The 18,975-nt window shown below is 44.0% G+C and overlaps 1 long non-coding RNA gene across 1 annotated transcript; it reads right to left on the bottom strand.

Moving 5' to 3' along the window:
* Positions 1–8,892: 8,892 nt before the first annotated feature.
* Positions 8,893–18,310, bottom strand: LOC137318450 (uncharacterized). The gene is made up of 3 exons (XR_010961913.1): positions 17,783–18,310; positions 17,323–17,409; positions 8,893–10,824 (listed from the first exon to the last, which is right to left on the bottom strand). It is a non-coding gene; the product is annotated as an uncharacterized lncRNA (long non-coding RNA).
* Positions 18,311–18,975: the final 665 nt, after the last annotated feature.

Below are 18,975 nucleotides of genomic sequence, written 5' to 3'. Positions count from 1 at the left end.
ACGGTGCAAATCTGAATGAGAGCAAGAGCAAAGCAAAAGGGGCATTGAACGGACCCCGGACCCGTGTTCACTTTATTGGGTCGTAAATTCTACAGAGACAAACATTAAAATGGGGCGGTTTCACTGACTTTCTTTCAATTTCCCCAATAGATTCAAAGGATGATGACCGAGTAAAGCAGCAATTCTGAATCTCAGTCTCTGGTCCTGTGTGTGAGTGTGGGATTCATTCTGTATCTGTCAGTCTCAGGTCCTGTGTATGAGTGTGGGATTCATTCTGTATCTGTCAGTCTCTGGTGCTGTGTGTGAGTGTGGGATTCATTCTGTATCTCTCACTCTCTGGTACTGTGTGTGAGTGTGGGATTCATTCTGTATTTCTCAGTCCGTGGAACTGTATGTGAGTGTGAGAGGGCAGGGACCTTTGTGCAGGTCAGGTTTCTGATCCCCTCTCCCATGGGACTAACCTTTCAACCGAAACCCAACAGCCGCTGTTTAAAATGTATCCTTCACACTTCTCACCTGGTGCCTTCAATGGATGCTCTTTGTATAACTCCCCACATCCATACTGTCCGGCTCTGTTTCCACTCTTCACTGTCCAACCACAGAGTGAGACTGGAACTAAACCAGGAACATTCACTATTGGTTTGGGGGGAGAAAGCAGCAATGATTTTAAATAGCAGGTTCTTCCCATTCTGAGTGTGAAACGGACACACTGGTGGGAATGTGAGACTGATATTGTGCCTCTCTGTATCTCTCTCACTAGCGCTGTACATGAAGGTGGGATACTGTTACTGAGCGTGAAACGGACACACTGATAGGAAGTGTGAGACTGATACTGTGTCTGTGTGTATGTCTCTCTCTCTGTTTATCTGTCGGTCTTTCTTTCTCTCTCTCTCTCTAGTGTTGTACATGAAAGCAGGATACTGTTAATGAGCGTAATATAGATACCCTGTTGTAAGGTAAAGACTCATTCTGTGTCTGTGAACAGACCTCCGGTTCTGTTGGTCAGACGGTCACTGTCCCTTCTATTATGTATGCGCCGGTCTGACGGTGCATTTAACTGTCTCCAGTTCAGTAAGGAAAGTTGGAGAGAAACAGCCTGTAACTGTCTGACACTGGACTGCCTGTTAGTGTTGAATATATTCAGTAACTAGCCGTCTCAGGGGATTGAGAACGGGACGGATAGGACACCAGTTACGATTGTCTGTCAGTCAGTTTCGGAGGAGAGAGAGACACAGAGAGATTGGAGGAGCCCAGAGCGGATAATTTGTATTTTCATCTTAATCAAACATATTTCTGTGTCGAACAATATAATAATGTAAAACCAGATGTGGATTATCACATCCACAGCTGTGATTGGCTCCTGTCCCTGAATCTGTGGATCAGACACTGTGAGGAGCGCCGGCGTCAGAGTGTTCAACAGTGACTGAGCTGGGAAACGACAACTAACCCCCGAGAATCTGCAGCACAGGCCGAGCGGGGAGGAAAGCCTGTCCCGGGAATTGTCAATCTGGCGAACAGTTTGTCCTGTGAATGTGAAGATGTGAACATTGTGTCAGAGAGAGTGTGTTAAAGGGGCGGGTGGGTTAGATTAATGTCACTGTGTTTGTGTGGCCGGTCTCATCGCCGGATTTCCAAGTCTATTCTGAGTAAAATTTTAAAAAATCCCTGTCAAAGGAACGTCCTCGTCCCCTGCCGAGCTCCGAAGTGGAAATTTAAGGTAAGGTTTTAGTTCAATTCAAGATTTCAGCCGAAAAACGGAGATCATGTCGGCGATCGGGTGAGAGAGCGCGATCAGTGCAGCAATGAAACGGGTTTAAATCGAAACTGGTGCTTTTAATTCCGGTGAAAGTTTTTCGACAGCAAACATCCCGGTGTTAGAGATGGGAAGGGGCTAGTCTGGGACTCTGGAGTGCCCGATTTTAATTGGAATCGGGGAGTTTAAGAGGAGAGAGAAACACAGAGAGGCTGGAGGGGCCGGGAGCTGACAGCAGGGTATCTCCGCCCCGTCCGCTCTGTGCCTTTAAGTTGCTCTGTGCCGCCGCCTCTCGTTTCATTTCTGACCCAGCTCTGACTGTCAGAGAGATTTTCGACAGAGTCCCGGACATGACAGACACTGCAGCCGCCGAAACGGCACCTCCTGCCGCCGCCGCTCCACCCAAGGCTCCCAAGAAGAAGAAGGCGGTTCCCAGACCCAAGTCCACCGGTCCCCCGTTGGGCGAACAGATCCTCAAGATTGTGGCGGAGTGCAAGGATCGCAAGGGGATATCCCTGGCCGCGATAAAGAAGGTTCTGGCTACCAAAGGCCTGGATGTGGAGAAGCTCCGGTCCCAGATCATATTAAGTATCAAGAGAAATGTGGAAAAAGGCTCCCTGGTGCAGATCAAGGGCACGGGCGCCTCGGGCTCCTTCAGAGTCGCTAAGAAGGAAACCCAGGCAAAAGTGGTAAAGAAGGTGAAGAAACAAGTGACCAAGAAATCTCCCGGAAAGAAACCAGCGGCCAAAAAAACAGCCGTCAAGAAATTAACGGCCAAGAAACCAGCGGTCAAGAAATCGACCACGAAAAAGGCGGCGAAATCACCAATTAAGAAGAAAGCGGCGGCGAAGAAGCCCAAGACCCCCAAGCCAGTGAAGGCGAAGGCGAAGAAGGTGGAAAAACCGAGGGCCAAGCCCAAGCCGAAGTCAGCAAAGCCCAAGAAAGCAGCGGGCAAAAAGAAGTAAAAATATCAAGTGCAACTTGTGACCATCTGAACCCAACGGCTCTTCTCAGAGCCACCCACGTCTCTCAGAAAAGAGCTGATCCCGGAATCAGATGATTCCTGTCCCGGGGCCTGGCTCAGATTTCAGATAGAAATCATTTCAAATAAACCCAGGGTCCTGGTGACTCGCTGACATTCGCTATCCTCGCCACACGCCCACTGTCTGAAATAAAATAGAGAGAATGGGATGTCCGGGCCGGGCCTCACTGGAACTGGCGTGTGTTCGGCTCCGGTCCCAGTTCATTTTTTCTCACAGATTCAGGGCGAGAGTCCGTGACAGGGTAACACTGGCGGAGATCCGCCGCTATCACAGTTCAAACCCCAACACATGAGATTCTTCAAATCAGCTGGAATAAAGTGTTTGTCAACTGCTGAACCCGTCTGGGAGGGGATGTGTGGGGAGATCGAATCGGGTCTGGGACTGAAATGGAAGGAGGCGGGTTGACTTGTTATAGAAGGGATTGTATTTAGGCAGGAATATTACTGACTGTTAATTGTAACGGGGCTTATTTAAAAGCTCTGTTTTTCTGGGAATCCATGAATATGAAGCCCGAGTCTGTAAGGGTTTGTGCGGAGCGCTGTGTTTCGGTTCTATTATCGATAAACGGTTTGAAATTGGCGGGTGGAGAAAGCTGGAGGTGGAGCTGGAATATCAGAGGCCGCTCTCCGCTCTGTACGTCACTCTGACTCTCTCCTCCCCTCTCTGTCCTCTCACTCTGTCTCCTCCGCTCCCTGTTTAATATCTCACTCTGTCTCCTCCCCTCTCTGTTTAATATCTCACTCTGTCTCCTCCCCTCTCTGTTTAATATCTCACTCTGTCTCCTCCCCTCCCTGTGTCTGTTTCAGTCAGGTCGGGGCAGGCTGCATAAAAACGGAAGCAGCATAAGTTTGTTATTCATTCAGCAGCGATTTGAGTGAAGAATCATCATGTCTGGCAGAGGTAAAGGAGGCAAAGGACTGGGCAAAGGCGGAGCAAAGCGGCACCGTAAAGTGCTTCGTGATAACATCCAGGGGATCACCAAACCAGCCATCCGCCGCCTGGCTCGCCGTGGCGGTGTCAAGCGGATCTCGGGTCTGATCTACGAGGAAACCCGCGGGGTGCTGAAGGTTTTCCTGGAGAATGTGATCAGGGACGCGGTCACCTACACTGAACACGCCAAGCGCAAGACGGTCACTGCCATGGATGTGGTGTACGCTCTGAAACGGCAGGGCCGCACTCTCTATGGATTCGGCGGCTGAACAACTCGACCCTTTCAAACCTAACACAAAACAAAGGCTCTTCTAAGAGCCACCCACCGCCTCACAGAGAGAGCACTGACCTGGGAACGCGGAGAGGAAAGATCTCGGGATGGGGAAGCAGTTTCCGATATTTAATTAGTATGGGGAGATTCCCCAACACTCGGTACAGGGGTTCTCGGCCAACCCGAGAGAAGGAGCGGAATTCCCGGTTTCACGGTATAAATGAACAGGCGGGCATACAGACTCTTTCCCCAGACATTACATTCTCCGCTCAGAGTAAAATCCCTCCTCACTCCCTCTCCCGCTGTGTCCTCTCTACTCGGTCTTTATTTCCTGCCCTCATTCAATTATCAGTTCGATGTGAAGTTTCTGTTTGAGGAGCGGTTCACCGGGCCGGAACTGGCGGGATTTTTGAAATTGAAGCTGGACTTTGTCCCGTTACGGAAAGCAATGACCGGGGCTTTATTCCCGCCCGTTTACAGACAGATCAGAGAATGAACCGGAATGTGAAACAGCCTGAGGTTTGAGCTGAGGAGTAGGAAATAATGGAGATTATAAAGAGAGAGATTCTTAAATTGCTGGAAGGAAATTAGATTTTCTTGAAACTGTTATTTGATGCTCTGAAATTGGCGGGCTTTTTGAAATTGATGATTAATTTCAGCTCAGCCAATTGGGGCCCAATACCTCCCGCCGTTTCGGTCTGTCTGTCAGAGCTCGGTACAAACCTGCCAATCACAGGCCCGGGACGGTCACTCCCTGATAGGGTGTTGGTCGTCAGCAAATCAGAAGCCAGGGGCGGATCCCCTTAGACCCTTTAAAAGGCGGCCCCAGAGCGCACTCCGTATTAACAGTCTCTGTATTTCAGGTTGTGTTGAGATCTGTTCAGAATATGGCCAGGACCAAGCAGACAGCGCGTAAATCGACTGGCGGTAAAGCTCCTCGCAAACAGTTGGCTACCAAAGCGGCCCGGAAGAGCGCTCCAGCCACGGGCGGAGTGAAGAAGCCTCATCGCTACAGACCCGGCACTGTGGCTCTGAGGGAGATCCGCCGCTACCAGAAATCCACCGAGCTGCTGATCCGCAAACTGCCCTTCCAGCGCCTGGTGCGAGAGATCGCTCAGGACTTCAAGACAGACCTGCGCTTCCAGAGCTCGGCCGTCATGGCCCTGCAGGAGGCCAGCGAGGCTTACCTGGTGGGGCTGTTTGAGGACACCAACCTGTGCGCCATCCACGCCAAGCGAGTCACCATCATGCCCAAAGACATCCAGCTGGCCCGCCGCATCCGCGGGGAGCGCGCCTAAACCCGACCCGGCTTCAGCACCAAGTGCAACAAAGGCTCTTTTCAGAGCCACCAAATCGGCGATGGAAAGAGCTGTGATCTCCTGGGTTGAAATGGCAGAGCCGTGAGAAATTTGCTTAAACGGGAAATGTATAAAGGGGGGCAGCTGATTTCAGACGGACATGGACAGAATAAATACCTCACTCACATCCAAACACAAATTTCACTCACATTCTTAATTCAGCAATCGCTGATACAATAAACAGCACATTAGTCAGCATCTGTTGTACAAATCTGGGTAAAATAACACACTGAGCCAGTGTTATCCGACGACGGAACACTAATAATTAGCGACTGTGGTATTTTTGTATCCCACCCGCCCAGTTGACAATTCTAACGGTTCCGGTATTTTGTCTCATTCACCATACAAACTGCAAATTTCAATCTATTGGAGGTTGGCGACATCTGCGGTCCGGAAGCGAGTACTGCAACAGACCGATATGGATCATTTGTGTTTTAGAAATTATTGTTCGTTTCCAGAATCGGAATCAAGTCCTTATGAAATTAATTCCTGACCCTACAGATAGTAACCAGCCCTTTCACAGATACAGTGGGTGGCTCTGAAAAGAGCCTTTGGGTTATCAGATTAAATCTTGGCCGCTTTACTTGCTCTTGGAGCTCACAGTGCTGGTTTTCTTCGGCAGCAGCACGGCCTGGATATTAGGCAGCACCCCGCCCTGAGCGATGGTCACCCGTCCCAGCAGCTTGTTGAGCTCCTCGTCGTTGCGGATGGCCAGCTGCAGGTGTCTGGGGATGATGCGGGTCTTCTTGTTATCCCGGGCCGCGTTGCCGGCCAGCTCGAGGATTTCAGCCGTCAGATACTCGAGCACAGCAGCCAGATAGACCGGGGCTCCGGCACCCACACGTTCAGCGTAGTTCCCCTTTCGCAGGTGCCTGTGAACACGGCCCACAGGGAACTGCAGTCCGGCCCGGGATGAGCGAGACTTGGCCTTGGCCCGAGCTTTACCGCCGGTTTTTCCTCTTCCAGACATTTCCACAATCTCACAAACACTTTCACAAAGAATGAAGAATGATTTCCGTATTGACCCTTCTTATAGACTGAAAGGTCATCTGATTGGTTGTTCTTTAACACACCTTATTTGCCTATTTCATTAACCAATCAGATAGCTGGGAATCAGAAGAGGGCGGGATTTACCGGCCTCAACGGTCAGACCAGGAATTTGATGAATTTCAAAAAGCCCGCCAATTTCAGTGTAGTAAAGGACCGGATTTCGATCAATGTCGCCCTGAGCACAAGATTTTAAACCCGTTCTTTTTATCTTGTCTTATTCAGCGCTACCCGTCACCAATCGCTGGAGCTATTTTAAAATCTGCTTTAAATTATGGCTCATTCTATCATCGCTTTCAAACTGTACCGTTCGGGACTAAATCCCCATTCACAGCATTCCGTGAAGGGACACGTTTCAATTTAGTCTTTATAAAAGTGACACGTTATAGATTGGTCCCTTCTCACAGGGCCGGGAGTGTTTCTGTGAAAAGACGGACCCGGACGGAGCTCTCATTCTGACCCTATTCCGCTGTGTTTCTGCAAGGGGTGGGTTTGCTGTTGATGTGAGGATTTTCACATCAGCTAGTAAACATTCGGAGACTGGATTCTTACAGTTAAATGAAACACGAAGGGAGCGAGACAGAATTGTAACGCTTTAAGAGCGAAGCAAAGGCGAAGGAGCGGATCAGTTTATGGGTTAGGGATTTCAACGGGGCAGTTACAGTATCACTTCATAATAAGATGGAATAATATTACAGTATTAGAACAATCCTAAGTAAATATATAGGAAATGCAGCTCCTTCAGAGAGGTTGTGGGTGGCTCTTAAAAGAGCCGTTGTTTTTTTTCAGTACGTTGTGGAGCTTTACTTGGAGCTGGTGTACTTGGTCACCGCCTTTGTCCCTTCCGACACGGCGTGCTTGGCCAGTTCCCCGGGCAGCAGCAGGCGCACGGCGGTCTGGATCTCCCGGGAGCTGATGGTGTGGCGTTTATTATAATGGGCCAGGCGGGAAGCCTCACTCGCGATGCGCTCGAAAATATCGTTGACAAAGGAGTTCATGATGCTCATGGCCTTGGAGGAGATGCCGGTGTCGGGGTGAACCTGCTTCATCACTTTGTAGACGTAGATGGAGTAACTCTCCTTCCTCGACTTTCTCCGCTTCTTGCCGCCCTTGGCTGGTGCTTTACTCAAGGTTTTCTTGGCGCCCTTCTTGGGAGCTGCTTTCTTGTCCTCAGGCATTTTCAAACTCAATTTCAGACCCAGAAATGACCCAAATCCGCTCCGAGCTCGGATTAAATAGGCAGCCCCACAGCCCTATGGTAATGAGGGATGGGGGAAGGCAATGATTGTGATTGGGTCATTGGGAGTGAGGACACAAAACATTTACTTTCATTCTCTGATTGGTTTCTTCAGATATCCAATCAGATTTAATACCTGCCACCAATCACAAACACGCTCACACTGCACATTGTCCGGTTTCAGCAATTTGTTCCAACTGTTGCAGTTCTGCTTCCGGCCAGTAGAAGTCCCCAAACCTCAATATTTCTGCCATTTCGCTAACGTTCCCTGTGAGTTTATCTTGTGAATCCCCGGGTGACCCTCAAGATATTCTGATTTTCCTTTTGTTATTTTTGTGTCTGTGGAACAATTTATTATTTCTTTTGATATTCCTTGATAATTTGATTTCGTGGTTCCTGTTTCCTTCCCTAATTGTTTTTGTGACTTCTTCCCAACCTCTTCCTATTCGCTTTTGTCATCCTCTTATTTATTATCTATAAAAGAGAAATTCCATCAGCTTGTTGTGTCTGTTCAGGGGCTGATGTTTGGGAAATATTTATTGTCTATGTTTGTAGTGCCAGAAACCCAAAGGGAGCAATTCGGTCCCAAACTCCACAGAAACATTCCATTTCTCCCTCCTGGTGAAATAAGGCGCTATAATGGTGAGTATAGCTGCCTTCCAAGCAGTTAATTCCAACAGGTTTGAATCCCAGCACGCTGAATTCAGAAACACCAAGACTGGAACCGAATTTGATGATGTTCAGGGGGATAGTGTTTCCAAAACACAAACGGGTCTAATTTATATTTAAAAATGTTTTAAATTAATGTATTTCCCCCATAACGTTGAATTTAACTCTGATCCTTTGTATTATTATTCATGCTGATCTGTACAGTGGATGCGGGACACAATTGCCCAGATTCAGTGAAATTAATTGATTTTCTGCAGTCTTTTCCTCTGCTGATTCCCGTTCTTTATTTAAATTATGTCGGATTAACCTTTCTGATCTATAGAAGGGTCATAGTCCTGAACAGTTAACACGAGCTTCCCTTCTCCACAGATGCTGCCGGACCTGCTGAGTCTTTCCAGCATTTTCAGTTTTAATTTTTTCTATGTTTTATCCCTTTCACTGCTGACGGTCGTCATTGAAACTTCCAGATTAGCGCTCTGTTTTTATTTGTGTTTCAGTTCGGTTTATTTGAATTAATATAAATCGTGTCCTGAGAAATCAGACAGAAATATTGCGCAATGTAGAGTGAAACATAATGGGGCAACTTTCGAATGAGCAAAACAAATACTTTATTATGAATCAATTGTCTAATTTTTCACGAACAAAATATGAAAAAATACGAGAGTAGAAGTTAGAGAGAAACTATTTCCTCACATTGCACATTGTCCTGAATCTGCAACAACGACAGATAATGTGAATTTGTTCCACTCTGTTACAGTTCTCACTTATGGCCAGTAGATGTCAGACTATACGTGAGTGTGGGATTAATTCTCTGGTACTGTATATGAGTGTGATATTCAATCTATATCCATCAGTCTCCAATTCATTCTGTGAGTGTGGGATTCATTCTGTATCAGTCAATCTCTGGGAATGTGTATGAGTGGTGCATTCATTCTGTGACTGGCAGTCTCTGGTATTTTATCACAGTGTGGGTGTCATTCTGTAACTCAGTCTCTGGGCAAAGTGCAAGTCTGGATTCCTTCTGTAATATTGTTTCAGGTTACAGTATGTTGCTTGAAACTGTATCTTTAATTCATTAATGTATGCAAATTTTTCATTAATTTGTAAATATGGATACACTTTTGGATTTTGTTTAAATCAAACAACGTGTGTGAGTTTTGTTTTAGGATTACATCTTAATCTCTGTGAAGATAATGTACATTTCAATCTTTTACTGTGAAATTATTGGACTGGTATTTATTGTGTCGCTCAGTCTGGGCTAATGGAATTGATATTGTATCTTCCAGTCTGACATTCTATGAGATTTTTGGACCGGTGTGTAATGTGTGGTTCAGTGTGTACTAATGGAAATGACACTCTTAACTTTCAGTCAGACACTGCGAGAGATTTTTGGACTGGTTTCTAATGTGTAGCTGAGTCTACACTAATAGGATTCACACTGTCTGTTTCAGTATGATGATGTATGTGAATTTTGGACGGTATATAATGTGTAGCTCAGTCTGCACTAATGGAATTCATACTGTACCTTTCAGTCTGACACTGTGCAATATATTTAGACTGGTTTGTAAGGTGTAGCTCAGTCTGCACTAATGGAATTGATACTGCATCTTCCAGTCTGATACTGTGTGAGATTTGTGCACTTGCATGTATCGTGTCGACCAGTCTGTACGAATCAAATCGATACTATATCTTTCAGTATGATACTGTACGTGATTTTTGGACAGGTATCTAATGTGATCCTCTGTCTGCAGTAAAGGAATTGATATTTTATCTTCCTGTCTAATACTGCATGCGAATTTTGGACTGGTATATAATGTGTAGCTCAATCTGCACTAATGGGATTGAAACTGTGTCTTTCAATCTTATACTGTATGAGAATTTTGGACTGGTATCTAATGTGTACCTCAATCTGCAGTAAAGGAATTGAAACTGGACATTTCATTCTGACACTATGAGGTTTTTGTACATATATGTGAGTCAAATATGGGTAACATCTGAACTGTTATCTAATTTGTATCTCAGGGTAAAATATTGACATGAATACTGCATCTTTAAACTCATAATGTGTGTGAGTTGTGGGCTGGTATTTAATTTGAATCTTGGAGTACACTATTGTGATTCATTCTGTACCTATCAATCGGTACCATGTGTCAGTTCCATCTGGTAGTTAATTTGTAGCTAAGGCTGAACTAATGTGAGATTGACACAGTGCCTTTCAATCTGATACTGGGTGTGATTTTGGACTGGGAATTATTTATCTGCCGATCAGTGGTACTGAGTTGTTGTGAAATGGAAATTCCGTCTGTCTCTCCTGCTCTGTTTGACTGTTGGATTGGGATCAGTGTGGGACTCACTATTTCTGCTGTCTGAGACTGTGGGACTGATGACCTGTCTGTGTCTCTGTGCACTGTGAGTGATAATGTACATACTGTGTGTGAGAAGGAGCTGGCTGCACTGTTCCTTGTGCCTCGGGTGGAGTAAACATCACACTGATTCTGGGTCCTTCATGGATTTGACTGTAGGAAGAAAAAGTATCTCTTGTAATTCAAGAACAGGTGAAGTAGAAAATACAAAAGTGATCAATTGAATCTCTGTTAATAATCATTTTAATATCCACAAATGAAAACCACCGATACAAACAGTGTCAGTGTCTGACTCCACTGCAGTACTGCAGCACTCAGCTTCTGCACACCAGTTGTCTTGGGCCGTTTTACAACAATTTAGTGACATCCAGACACAACCCAACCATGATTGGGACTACCCGATGGGGACGGGACCTTTGCACATATCAGATTTCTATTTCCCTCTCCCTTGGGATTAAGCGTTCAACCGAAGCAAAACTGCCGCTGCTTAAAATGTGTCCTTCAAACTTCTCACCTGATGCCTGCAATAGATGCTCTTTGTATAACTCCCCACATCCTTACTGTCCGGCTCTGTTTACTGTTCAATAACAAACACTAAAGTTTAATGGGTGGGTTTAAAAAAATCAGATTTAATACCTGCCACCAATCACAAACACGCTCACACTGCACATTGTCCGGTTTCAGCAATTTGTTCCGAACTGTTGCAGTTTTGCTTCCGGCCAGTAGATGTCCCCAAACCCCGGGTCATTGAAGTTTACAGATGAGAGAGGGACAGAAGATAAACTCATTCTTCACATTATATTGCACGGGTGGGATTTAGAAAAACTGGGAATGGAGACGAGCTGCAAGTACATTTGGTTTGACCAAACACTACTTCTAATACTCTGTTAAATTCTTCAAATAGATTTCGGGGGTATTGTCAATACTGAGGAAGACTGGGATAAAATAAACTTGCAGAACGGCCGTGTAAATGGCCATTGAATTTCAATATGGAAAGGTGTGAGATGCTACATTTCGCTACGGGGAATAAGGAGGCCACATACTGCATGGAAAATAAGAGTCTAAATGGGGTAGAGGAGCAATGTAAATCGTGTCCTAAGAAATCAGAGAGAAACACTGCGCAATGTACAGTGAAATATAATGGGGCAAATTCACAACTATCGAATGATTGAAACAAAAAAATTATTATTAATCAATTGTCTTCATGTTTCACTGTCAAAATGTGCTAAAATAGAAGAGTAAAAGTTACAGACAGAAACTTTCCTCACATTGCACATTGTCCTGTTTCTGTAACCACCACAGATAATGTGAATTTGTTCCGCTCTTTTACAGTTCTCGCTTACGTCCAGTAGAGGTCAGTCTCTGATACTGTACATGAGAGTGGGGTTTATTCTGTATCTGTCTATCTCTGATACTGTACATGAGAGTGGGGTTTATTCTGTATCTGACAGTTTCTGGTGCTTTATGTCAGTGTGAGGTTAATTCCATCACTGCCAGTCTCTGGTGCTGTGTGTGAGTGTGGAATTAACTATGTACCTGTCAGTCTCTGGTACTGTCTGTGTGAGTGGGATTCATTCTGTATCTGCCATTCTCTGCTGCTTTATCTCAGTGTGGGATTCATTATGTAATTCAGTCTCTGAGACAATGTGCAAGTCTGAATTCATTCCATATTCTTATTTCAGTTCAGAGTATCGTACTTGAAACTGTATCTTTAACACTCCAAATTATATACAGGTCTTTGTCGAGTATTTGATTTGATAATATGGATACACTTTTCGATTTTCTTTAATCAAACAATGTGTGTGAGTTTTGGAGTGGTATTACATCTTAATCTCTGAACTCTATTGTGAATGATAATGTACCTTTCAATCTGTTCACTTTGAAATTATTGGACTAGTATGTAATGTGTAGCTAAGACTGCAATAATGGGATGAATTCTGTGTCGGAGTCTAACACTGTGAGAGACTTTTGGACTGGTGAGTAACAGATAGCTCAGTCCAGGCTAATGGAATTGAAATTGTATCTTTGAGTCTGATATGTTGTGACATTGTTGGACTGCTATATAATCTGTGGCCCTGTCTGCACTCACGGAATCGATACTGTATCTTTCAGTCTAATATTGTATGAGATTGTTGGGCTGTTATATAATTTTAGCTCAGGTGGTGTGAATAGAATTTAAACTATACCTTCCAGTCTGATCATTTATGGGGTTTGTGGACTCGAATGCAATGTGCAGCTCAGTCTGTACCAATGGTATTGATAATGTTTATTTCAGTATAACATGAGTATTACCAATATATCGAATATGTAGCTCAGTCTGCACCAATGGAATTGACACTGTATCTTTCAATCTGACACGATGAGATTTTTGGACTGGTATGTAATGCGCAACTCAGTCTGCAGTAATGTGATTGTGAGATTCATTCTGTATCTGTCAGTCTCTGGTACTGTTTGTGAGTGTGAGATTCATTCTGTATCTGTCAGTCTCTGGTACTGTATGTGAGTGTGAGCTTCATTCTGTATCTGTCAGTCTCTGGTACTGTTTGTGAGTGTGAGATTCATTCTGTATCTGTCAGTCTCTGGTACTGTTTGTGAGTGTGAGATTCATTTTTTATCTGTCAGCCCCTGGTACTGTGCATGAGTGAGATTCATTCTGTTCGTGGTACTGTATGTGAGTGTAGGATTCATTCTATATCTGTCAGTCTCTGGTACTGTATGTGAGTGTGGGATTCATTCTGTATCTGTTAGTCTCTGGTGCTGTATGTGAATGTGGGATTCATTCTGTATCTGCCATTCTCTGCAACTTTATCTCAGTGTGGGATTCATTCTGTAATTCAGCCTCTGAGACAATGTGCAAGTCTGAATTCATTCTGTATTCTTATTTCAGTTTACAGTATCTTATTTGAAACTGTATCTTTAATACTTTAAATTATATATAGTTCTCCGTTGATTATTTAATTTGTAAATATGGATTTCTTTTGATTTTCCTTAATCAAAGAATGTGTGTGAGTTTTGGAGTGGTATTACATATTAATCTCTAAACTCTATTGTGAATGACAATGTACCTTTCAATCTGTTCATGTTGAAATTACTGGACTGGTATGTAATGTGTACTTCAGTCTGCAATAATGGGACTAATTCTGTATCGGAGTCGAACACTGTGTGAGATTTTTGGACTGGTAAGCAATATGTAGCTCATCCTGAACTAAAGGAATTGATACTCTATCTATCAGTCTGATACTGTATGAGATTTTTGGACTGGAATGTGATGTGTAGCTCAGTCTTCAATAATGGAAGTGATACTGAATCTTTCAATCTCATTCTCTGAGATTTTAGGACTGGTGAGTAACATGTAGCTCAGTCTGTGCTGATGGAATTGATGTTGTATCTTTGAGTCTGATAGGATATGAGATTGTTGGACTGCTATATAATGTGTGGCTCAGTCTGCACTAATGAAATCGATACTGTATCTTTCAGTCTAATGTTGTATGGGATTTTCAGTCTTGTATGTATTGTACAGCTCAGGTGGTACTAATAGAATAGAAACTGTATCTTCCTGTCTGCTCATTTATGAGGTTTTTGGACTGGTATATAATGTGTAGCTCAGTCTGTACCAATGGTATTGATACTATTTATTTCAGTATAATACTGAGTATTTACCAATATATCAAATATGTCGCTCAGTCTGCACTAATGGAATTTATACTGTATCTTTCAATCTGGCACCAGGAGATCTTTGGACTGGTCTGTAAAGTGTAACTCAGTCTGCAGTAATGTGACTGTGATATTCATTCTGTATCTGTCAGTTTCTGCTACTGTATGTGAGTGAAATTCATTCTGTTCCTGGTACTCTATGTGAGTGTGGGAATCATTCTGTATCTGTCAGTCTCTGGTATTGTGTGTGGATGAGGGATTCCTTCTGTATCTGTCAGTCTCTGGTATTGTGTGTGGGTGTGGGATTCATTCTGTATCTGTCAGTCTCTAGTATTGTGTGTGGGTGAGACATTCATTCTGTATCTAACAATTTCTGATGCTGTGGATCAGTGAGATAAATTCTGTATCTGTCAGTCTGTGCGATAATGTGTGAGTGTGGGATTCATTTTGAATCTGTCAGTCTCTGGTAGATTGTATGAGTTTGGGATTCATTCTATGTATCAGTCTCTGGCACTCTATCGGAGTGTGAGATTCATTCTTTATCTGTATCTAATTTGTATTTCCGTTTACAGTATGGTGTTCAAATCTGTATCTTTAATACCTTAATGTATGAATATTATTTCCCAGTCTTTAATTGGTAGATAATGATATGTTTTAAAATGTAATGCTGTCGGATATAATCAGATAATGTGGGCATCTATTTTTGGACTTCTATTAAATCTGTATCGATGGGAAAACAATTGTGAATTTGTGCATCTTCCAAACTGATATGGTGACATTTTTGAACTTGTATATAATGTGGAGCTCAGTCTGCATGAATAGAATACTGTATATTTCAGTCTGAATCTGTAACAGTTTTGTTGTCGTGGTTTCTAATGTGTAGCTCAGTCTGCACTAATGGAATTGACACTGTATCTTTCAATCTGACACTGTGAGATTTTTGGACTGGTACGTAATGTGTAACCAAGCCTGCATTGATGGAATTGATACGTTATCTTTCAATCTGTGACTGTGAGATTTTTGCTCTGGTAAGTAATTTGTAACTCAGCCTGCACGAATATAGGTGACTGTGAGATTCACTTTGCATCTCTCAGTCTCTGGTACTGCATGTGAGTTTGGGATTCATGCTGTATCTGTCACTCTCTGGTACTCAATTTGAGTGTGGGATTCATTCTGTATATACATTCTCCAGTACTGTGTGTGGGTGTTGAATTATTTCCGTATAAGCAGTTTCTCATAATGTATGTGAGTGTGGGATTGATTCTGTATCTGTGAATCTCTGGTACTGTGTGTGAGTGTGGGATTCATTCTGTATCTGTCATTCTCTGGTGCTGTGTGTGAGTGTGGGATTCATTCTATATCTGCAATTCTCTGGTGCTGTGTGTGAGTGTGGGATTGATTCTATATCTGCAATTCTCATGTACTGTGGGTGAGTGTGGGATTCATTCTGTATCTGTCAGTCTCTGGTACTGTGTGTGAGTGTGAGATTCATTCTGTATCTGTCAGTCTCTGGTACTGTGTGTGAGTGTGAGATTCATTCTGTATCTGTCAGTCTCTGGTGCTGTGTGTGAGTGTGGGATTCATTCTGTATCTGCAGTTCTCAGGTACTGTGTGTGAGTGTGGGATTCATTCTGTATCTGTCAGTCTCTGGTACTGTGTGTGAGTGTGGGATTCATTCTGTATCTGTCAGTCTCTGGTACTGTGTGTGAGTGTGGGATTCATTCTATATCTGCAGTTCTCAGGTACTGTGTGTGAGTGTGGGATTCATTCTGTATCTGTCAGTCTCTGGTGCTGTGTGTGAGTGTGAGATTCAATCTGTATCTGTCAGTCTCTGGTACTATGTGTGAGTGTGGGATTCATACTTTACCTGTAAGTCTCTAGTGCTTTATGAGAGTGTGGGATGAACTTGATATCTGTCAGTCCTTGGTACTGTATGGCCAGTGTGGGATTCATTCTGTATCTGTCATCTCTTGTACCGTACTTCAGTGTGGGATTGAATTTATGTCTGGCAACCTCTCGTACTGTATGTGAGTGTGGGATTCATTCTGTGTCTGTGTGTCTCTGTACTGTATCTGCGTGTGAGATTCATTCTGTATCTGTATGGAATTATTCTCTCAGATTACATTATGGTATTCAATACTGTAGCTTTAATGTCTTAATGTTTAAATAGTTTTTCACATTATTTAATTGGTCAAAATGGATACACTTTAGGATTTGATGCTGGAGGTTTTAATCAGATAATTTGTGTGCTTTTTGGACTCGTATTAAATGTGTATTTCTGTGATTACTATTGTGAATGATAATGAATCTTTCAAAATGATATTGTGAATTGGTATTTAATGTGTAGATCAGTCTGCACTAAAGGAATTGATACTGTAACTTTAAACTTTGTTTCATAAGATTTTTGGACTCGTGTGTAATGTGTATCTCGGTCTGGATGAACAGAATTGATACAGTATCTTTTAATCTCATACTATGAGTGTATTATAAACTGGTATCTAATTTGTTTCTCAGGTTACACTGTCACAGCATTTCTCAATCTGATACTGTACGTGAGTTTTGCACTAGCAATTTGTATTCGAATGGTACACTATTTGAATGGATACTGCATGTATTAAACTCACATGTGTGTGAGAGTTCTGGGCTCGAATTCAATAGGAATCTCGAGGAACGTTATTGGGATTCATTCTTTACCTTTCAATCGGGTACCATGTGTGATTTCTATCTGGTATTTAATTCATGGCTAATGTTGCCCCTTTGTGAGATAGACAATCTGAGAGTGTGATTTTGGACTTGGATTTTTGTATCTCCCTGTCAGCGGGACTGAGTTCGGGGGAAATGGAACAGTGTCTGCCTCACCTGTTCTGTTTGACTGTGGATTGAAAATGTGTCTCTGGAACTTGGGATCATTGTGGGACTGAGTACTTCTGCTGTCTGAGACTGTGGAACTGTTGACCTGTCTGTGACTCCGTGCTCTGTGTGTGATAATGTACTTACTGTGTGTGAGAAGGAGCTGACTGCACTGTTCCTTGTGCCTCGGGTGGAGGAAACATCACATTTATTATGGATCCTTCAAGGGTTTGCCTGTAGAAAGAAACGTATGTCTGGTAACTCAAGAACAGGTGATGAAGAAAATACAGAAGTGATCAGTTTAATATCTGTTAATAATTATTTTGAATATCCATAAATGTAAATCAGCGATTCAAACAGTGTCAGTGTCTGACTCCACTGCAGTACTGCAGCACCCAGCTTCTGCACACCAGGTTGTTGGGCTGTTTTACAACAATATATTGACATCCAGACACAACCCAACCCCTCCACTAACAAATGAATGGGACGACCCGATGGGGCTGGGACGTTTGTACAGGTCAGGATTCTAATCCCCTCTCCCATGGGACTAACCGTTCAAAGGAAACCAAACAGCCGCTGTTTAAAATGTGTCCTTCACACTTCTCACCTGATGCCTGCAATTGATGCTCTTTGTATAACTCCCCACATCCTGACTGTCCAGCTCTGTTTCCACTCTTCACTGTCCAATAACAATAAACAGCGTGAGACTGGAACTAAACGAGGAACATTCACCACTGCTTTGGGGAGAGAAAGCAGCAATGATTTTAAATAGCAGGTTCTTCCCATTCTGTCTCCTTTACCCTGGACACACCCTGGACACACACAGCCCGAGAATGACCTCTCCCTTCCCCCGCTCACTCCATGTTCCGGGACCAGTTCCTGATCCACTCCGCCTCTTACAAACAGCCCCCGGACTCCCCCTGACCTTCCCCCGGACTCAATGCCGATCTCTGAGCCCATCTGCGGACACGGTCCCGAAGCGATGAGCTGCTGTAACGAGGCTGCTCTTTGCTCCCTTCCCCCGGGGGCCGTGATCTCTCCATTCCCGGCTGTTTTAAACCATCTTCTTCCGCTCACTGAGGGAATGGCGCCCACAGGCCGAGCTGGGGGAGGGCAGCGCGCATGCGCTCTTCTGTTCCCCATGAATCAGCGCTGGGGGCGGGGCTGAGTCACGCATGCGCAGATAACTGGTTTAATTCCCAATACAAAAATCGATGGAAACTTTCCCCAATTGGAATTTTTCCGAGTCTGAGCAAAGGAAGTGGGTCTGGGGGAAAGGTCAGAGGGAATGGGGTCCACAGGCAGTGCAGGAACAGGCACCAGAATGGAAAACAGATGGGATTCCACCAGTGCCTAACGCTGGAATCCAGACTGACTTTACAATCTCTAACTATTAAACTAGATGTTTCCATCCCTGCTGTTTCTCTCAGCGGTTCTGAAATGAACCTATGGATTCTGTTCATTCTTGGCCCCTTTACTGATAAAACTGATGCGAGGATTTCTCAAACCAATCCTGGAGAAACAGACGAGGTAAGAGTGAGTCGGTGTGTTTGTTGGGACCGTATAGCATTCATATCTGACAGCAAAAGTCACAGATTAACTTAACCGGAGTGAAACTCTCGGTCAATGAGAGTTATACCAAAAGGCCCTGAGCTGCATAACTGCAGATGGTAGAACAGGCAAAAGAGGGTTAAATGTCGCCCATTGTTTTTGTCACTCTCTGCACTGTCCCTGAGTTTGGGATTAAATGCGTGCCTGTCTCTGGTACAATAACAGTGAGAGATGAGCCCGCATCTTTTG

Source organism: Heptranchias perlo, unplaced genomic scaffold, assembly GCF_035084215.1.
Source record: "Heptranchias perlo isolate sHepPer1 unplaced genomic scaffold, sHepPer1.hap1 HAP1_SCAFFOLD_70, whole genome shotgun sequence".
Lineage (NCBI taxonomy): Eukaryota > Metazoa > Chordata > Chondrichthyes > Hexanchiformes > Hexanchidae > Heptranchias > Heptranchias perlo.
The sequence above is the reverse complement of the archived record's forward strand: the minus strand, read 5'-3'. Positions and strand labels throughout refer to the sequence as shown.